Source organism: Macaca fascicularis, chromosome 7 (assembly GCF_037993035.2).
Source record: "Macaca fascicularis isolate 582-1 chromosome 7, T2T-MFA8v1.1".
Lineage (NCBI taxonomy): Eukaryota > Metazoa > Chordata > Mammalia > Primates > Cercopithecidae > Macaca > Macaca fascicularis.
In genome coordinates, this window is record NC_088381.1 from 124,644,283 (window position 1) to 124,650,916 (window position 6,634).

A 6,634-nucleotide genomic window follows, 5' to 3' on the forward strand; every position below is an offset into this window, starting at 1 on the left:
CAAGTGGTCAATTTAGACTAGAATTAAAAATAGAACCAATTTAATCAGCAAGAAGAGCAGTTGAAAGATGCATTTCAATTAGACTTGCATCAATTTAAATGTAAAAATATTAACATGATTCCTCTTTCCAAAATTGCCCAGTTTCATCTTAGACTTCAATTTAAATACCTATTTGTTACATATATTTTATATCTACATGTATTTCTTTTTTATTTTTGCCCACATATCTGCCTCCCCAAAAAAAAAAAAAAAAAAAAAATCTCTAGCATTAAGCAATAGCAATAAGGTTGGTTGGAAATCTCAAACCAAATGTAACTCAAAGGTCACGAAACTAACTCGGATTAGTGGCCATGAAGGACTTGCGGGGGTGGGGTGGGGTGTGAAGTGAGCTTTGTGTGCAACTGTAGTGTTCAAAAGCTCTAACTCAAAATTCATTTTAGGCCAATTCGTTAAACCAGCCGTCTAAACGGGCCCTGGCACTGGGTATCCGACCGCTCCACGCGCCAGCTGGTGAGGCCTGGAGTTGGAACCGGAAGCCGTCTCCAGCCGGCCTCCTAGGCCCTGGGTGCCCGGGTGGGCACACTTCCGCGAGGGCCCGGGGACAGCGCCGGCCAAATCTTGCGGGCAACGGCACACTCGGTTCCGGGAGGCAGGTACTAGGCTGGGAGCCTTGAGGCCAAGCCCGTCTCAGTTCCCGCGTCAAGAGGAAGCCTGCGCTTCGGAGCCCTCCCTGCCTGGGGCCGCGATCCAGGAGCGCGGCGCGAAGAGCGCCCACGTTGTCTCCCAGTGTCGTAACACTCACTTACCACACTCTGACCCCCGCAAAGACCACAAAGGAGTGGGAAAAGGGCTGCCTTCGTACTCCCCAAGCCACCCCTGCCTCCGAGCGCGGCGGCGCGGTGTCCGGAGGCTCGAGTCCTCGCATCCGCCGGGCCAGCGCTAACCACCCGCCGCCGCTCTGGAGGGGACCCGGCGGCCCCGCCACGTGCGGCCGCGAGCAGGGCTCTCGGCGCCGCGGGTTTCAGGCCCACTTCCGGGGGCCCGGGGCCGTCGGAGGCGCAGGTTGGGGGGTCGTGAGCCGTATGTCCCCCGCAGCTGGCCAGAAAGCTGCCTCTGAGCTTCCTGAGTAACTCACTGCCTCCCCCGGTAGTCTCTCTGGACTCTCCAAATGACTTTTCCTGGGGGCACCAGGCACAGGGAGGGCAGGCCCCCGGGATGACGCAGGTGTGTACTTTACAGCCAGGGAAGGCCTAGCTTTCAGGGACATTGGCTTAGACGTGGGGGTGGAGAATGGGAGCACTGTCTCTGCCAAATTTTCCGAAGAAACCCCGGACTAGCTCTGTCCCTGGTGCCCCGGCCACTGCCAGCGGGTCCTTAGCGCTGTCCATTGCGCGCACCGGAGCCCGAAGTCTTCCCCACCGCGGGCAGGAGAGGCCCGCGAGCTCTCCCGGACGTGTCCGGTCCTAAAGCGGGGAGCTGAGCAGCCACTTCAGGGATTGCACTCCGAGGGGCCCCCAGGCAGGGAGGCGCGCTGACCCAGCGAAGGAGGCCCCAGCCTTAGGACAATCCGGGCGTCCCGGGCGAAGGTCTCAATCTGCCGGAGCCACTGCCATTCAGGCATCGCTCCATTAAGGCCAGGGAGAAGAGGGGCATTAGCCAGCGACCCGCCCTCCTTACATCCGGAGGTCACCCCGCACCTACAGGCAAGTTTTTCTGTCTCCTTTGAGGAACACTATGCGGTTGTTACATCGATTAAATGAAGAACACGGAAGTCTCTCGCTCTGCCGGGCAAAAACCTCTTAAGAGTATCGCAGCTAAAAAGTGGGTTGGCTGTAAGCTGATAATCAGGTAGATGTGGTCAGACACCCACTCCAGAACCTCTGCTACTCAGAGACCCATGTTATCACACGCGACGTCCATTAGGCCCCAGTAATCCGCTATCAACGCATTTTAGAGCCATTTGAATGTTAAGGAGATTTTTATTAATGGTCCATGATCCTAAAATGTGACTATTGGTTCTAGGAACAGATTTTAACAACTCAAGGCTGTGATGAGTGATTTTCTGGTTTCCATTCAGCCTAAGGCCTCGGGAGATTTCATTTGGGAGATTGGGGGCAAGACCTAAGGGAGAGAGCCCTCACTCCACTAAGGACCTGTCTCTAAAGGGTACTTTCCAGCTTTTACCTGGGGAACCTGAGATAGAGGGGGAGCAGGCCGGTGGCTCCTAAAGGCAGCATTTGCAGGTCCTTTAATGGGGAGTCCAGGGGGACAAAAAAAGCAATAGACAATTGTATAGCTACCAGAAACTGGCATCTTATTTTTAAAGAAGCCCTCAGCTGGAAATGTCACCTAGTGATGTCAAGTAGACTAAGAAATTATTAATCAAAAGGCCCCCTTTGCACACCTGCAGTAGGCAAACTAAGGCAGGAGCAGTAGGGGTATCAGGTAGCAGAGGATTCTGATTCTTGAATACCTTTTTTCCTTGTGGTGCTGAAACAGAAGTCAATCCAAACTTTGCCCACTTACCATTATATTTTCAGTGGGATTCTTTTTTGTTTTCTTTGTTGTTGCTGTTGTTTTTTCTTTCAAAATACCGTGTTTCCACTAAGAATTAAAAGAAAAGGGGTGGGGAGATTAAGGAATAAAAGTGAGTCATAGACCTCATGCTGTTTGACTTTCCCTCTAGGAGAAAAACAAAATTTGAAGCGACCCTCCCCCTAGTGATAGCCTGGCTTCCCTGGCACCTGCAGTTATCTTTGACCAAATGGGTTGGACTTGGTAGGGATCCTTTATTTGAATTTGCTTACTGTTTGTTTGCAGTTGACAGCAGGTTGGTTTTTAAACATAAAACACACTGCTTGCAAGAGAGGAAGTCTGGCTGTTTCTCTTTAGCATTGGGGGGCCTCCCTTGGTTGTGAGGACTGCTGCATAGTAGAAGGCCTTTCAAACGCACGTCTGCTCCCTTCTTTACAGCCACTTCAGTATACAGAAACTTCCTCTAGTTTCCCATTTGGTTCCGTTTCCTTCCAACTGCTGCCATCACAAAAACTACCCTTTCCAAATAGTGCCTAGATTTTGTTTCCATCGGGTAAAAAACAAAAAACCACCCCCCCAACACATTATTATTGAAGGTCTCATGTTGCTATTAACAGGCAGTTTGAAAGATGCTCCAAGCAATCCTACACAACGTGTCTCAATACACCGGAGCACTACGGTTTCACATGTAATGTTAATTCTGTCCGAGACAAATCCTATAATCTGTGCAGTTTCAGAGCCTAATACCAAAAAACATGGGGATGGGTTTTGTTTGGGGTTTTGCTCTCCCCATTCCAGGGGAAAGTCCCAGGGGCTCCCGGTCTTTTCTGTCACACCAACCCAAGGGCGGAAATGGGGCGACTGGGGAATCAGGTTTTATCAGAGCACCCTGCGCTGACAAGCTCGGGCGGTTTAGAAGAGAAAATCAGAGGTGCTCAGGGCACCTGGTCACAAATCTGGGCATGCAGATGCCTGATAGGGGATTGGACCCTTTCGTGGCACGAAAAGGAGAGAGATTGCTGTTCATCTTAAAAGTCTCGAAGGAAGGCAAAAACCCAGGCGGAAGTCATGGCTGACTCTGATCCTGCATCTTCCCATTCTGGTTGTTTTCCACCACATCTGCTTCCATTTGCGTGGGATGCGCTGGTCTCCTGCCCGACTCTTTTGCGTTCCTCTTTTGCATGATTAAAAACACGTTTCTGTATGCAATAAACCATCACCTAGCACTGGCACGCCTGGTTTTGGGTTACAGTTTTGTTCGGGTAACAACAGCGAGGTTCTCCCTGGGTGTGAGATGCGGGTTCGAACATGTGGGGTGCGCGCCAGGGCTGGCCGCTTCCGGTTAAGTGTTCACCGGGACTTGACTGCGGCCCCTGCCCTGCAGGTAACCGGAATAGGCTGCCTGGCAAGTGTGCCCTGCCCGGGACGCCGAAGAGACCGCTTCCCCATTCCAGAGCTGGCCTCTGGCCTTCAGCGCCGCTGAGTACTGCGACACGTCCGAAAAGAAAGAGAAGGCACTCAGTTTAAAAAAGGAGATCTAGAGGACTGGGAGAAAGGGGATGAGCCAAGGGAAACTGGGAATTGCTCGTGCTTACCCCCGAAAGCCTCAGTTCAGTGCCGGGGGAGACCCCAACTGAGGGCCAGACTCCCCCAAATCCAGGGGCCGAGGAGCTGGATTTCCTGGGAAGTTCCTCGGGGGCCCGAGGCAGGCCCAGCTGGGCCCCGTCTGCTTGGAACGCGGGAGGCCACAGCCGTGGCGGGAGCCCCCGCTGTGGCGGCCTCGCCCTTTGCGGCCAGGAGAAGCCGCCCCCTCCCAAGCCGTCCGCGGCTTATCCTACCGGGAGACCTAGGAAACTAGCGGCCGCGAGCCCCGCCGGGCTTGCTTTCGCCGTCCCGGCCCCTTCTCCCCGGCCGGTGGACCCAGCTTGCCGTCCCGTCTGTCGGTCTCGGTTTTAGCTCCTTGGGGCGCAGGGCGCTCGCCTCCTGACCAGGCCACCCCACCCGCCAGTTCCCGAGGCCGACCCGACCCCTGCACTACGCCAGGCCGCGAGGTTTCCCAGCGACCAGCACCCCGGCCCGCGGCCGACCTGGAGGCCTTACTGCAGGGCTCGGGCGGGGCCCTCGCTCGGCTCTGGCTGGCGGCCCACTCCCGCGGGCCCACAGGCCTCGCCACCGGGCCTCGGCCTTGCGGCGGCCCACAGCGCCCTGGGCCCGGCGTCCCCGAGGCCTAAGGACTAGGCCCAGGGGGCGGGCTGAGGCTCAAGAGAGGTCCTAGGTGCGGGCCAGGGACGGAGCCAGCCCAGAGAGAAAGGGGGACACCCGACGAGGCAAGAACCTCAGTCTCTCCCCTGCCTGGCTCGCCAGGCTGTGAGTGGGGCCTATTGGGCAGCGCCAGCCTGGGGAGTCCGACGTCTGCCCCGGCTGGGGACCCTGGGGGCAGAGATGTGAGTGCTGTTCCCGGGTAACTCCGACTGGGCCCTGGGGAGTTAGAAAGCCAGATCTTTAGCCAGAGCGCCTAGGGCGCGGCGGAGAGCGCGGGCCGCCCGGCACCACGTTCCTTCTGGCAGTCCCGCCCCAGCCTCCCAGCGTCTTGCGCCTGTGGCGGCTGCAGTACGGGCCTGAGGGGACACCCACAGGAAAGGTGAGATTAGCGGCACCGTGTGGGAGAGGGGTTGAGGAAACCCACCATTATCTAAAACCTGGAGGTTTCGAAAGCCGGAACTTAATTGAGTTGATTGAATTTCTCTTCTTATCTAGGAAGGAAAGAAACACTCCCAAGGTGAAATACAAAGAGCCAAGAATCTCTGTGGGAAAGATAAAGGTTTGGGGCAACAGATCTTTGTAAAGCAAACTACCCCCACCCTCATCAGGACCTGCCCTCCAAAACGAAGCTTATATTGTCGGCTCACTTCTTGTTAATTGCCGATACGCAGCTGAAGTAGCTCCCTGACCCCTTTGGAGGACGGCGTCATTTCAGCACCAAGTATCACCATTATTGGGCTTATTAAGTTCATTAAAACCGGTCTTGACTAGGAGTGGAGATCGGAACTCTCTGGATGTCTTTAAGCCAGTGCTAGCTCCCCGCCTCCTTCCCTCCCTCCGTTGCCTTCGGTCAGGGGAATTCATTTCTACTTCGCCTTTGATTCAAAGGGATTTAACTGCGTGGTCTTAGTTAAGAGAAGTTGTGCAGAGGTGATGGAAAAATTAGTTTCAGAGGGTGCTCAGGGCCTCTTCTTTCTGACCTTTTTAAAAAAAGTTTCAGGAGAGAAACTGCCCATTGCGTTATTTGCTGAGTAGCCCAATGTTTATCGTCATTATTGTTTTTAAAGAAAGGGTCATCTTTCCCTGCCCGTTGCGGGACATCCTGAAAAACTGAAGGCAATAGTAGAAAATGGTTATTTTGGTACTGCTTTACTGTTGCAGAAGAAAAGCTGGGAGATTAAGACCTTGAATCTGGGTAAACCTCAGGCCCCAATTTAACTTCATGTAAACTACAGTATGTTGAAGGTTATCAATAGGTACTGAAAACTCTTGCCATCAAATTTGGCCTCAAATGTTGGTTGCAAACTATTGCATTTCCTTTACCAGTGAACCAATTTACTTATTAGGAAAGATTACATAGAGTTCAAGAGAGCATGCGCAGCCAGGGACCGGAAAAATGAAATAGCCAGAAAACAAAATGGTTGCAACTGCTAACCTTCATTTAAAACGTTACAATCAAGAGTCACTTAATTTTGGTCAGCTGTAAGAGCTTAAGCAGCTTAAAATGAAATTAAATATTGCTTTTACCTGAGGAGCACCATGATCATCGGCCCATTTGTCTTTTCTGGTGACTGGTTTACAAAATGCAGGTACGACTGAAAAGGGACCCATTTTTTTCCCCCCTCGGCACTTTCTTAAACACACATAAAAAAACTGACCAGGGTGCCTTATGTTCAACTACTGAAATTATAGGTTTTAAAACTTTTCTGAAACTCTTTTGTTCAGAAATCATTTCTGCCTGAATTGCTTTCAGATTCTGATTACACTCCCTCTCACGTTTACCTCAGTATTTGGAAGTTAAAAAAAAAAAATCCCCTTAACCAAATAAGAGAATAGA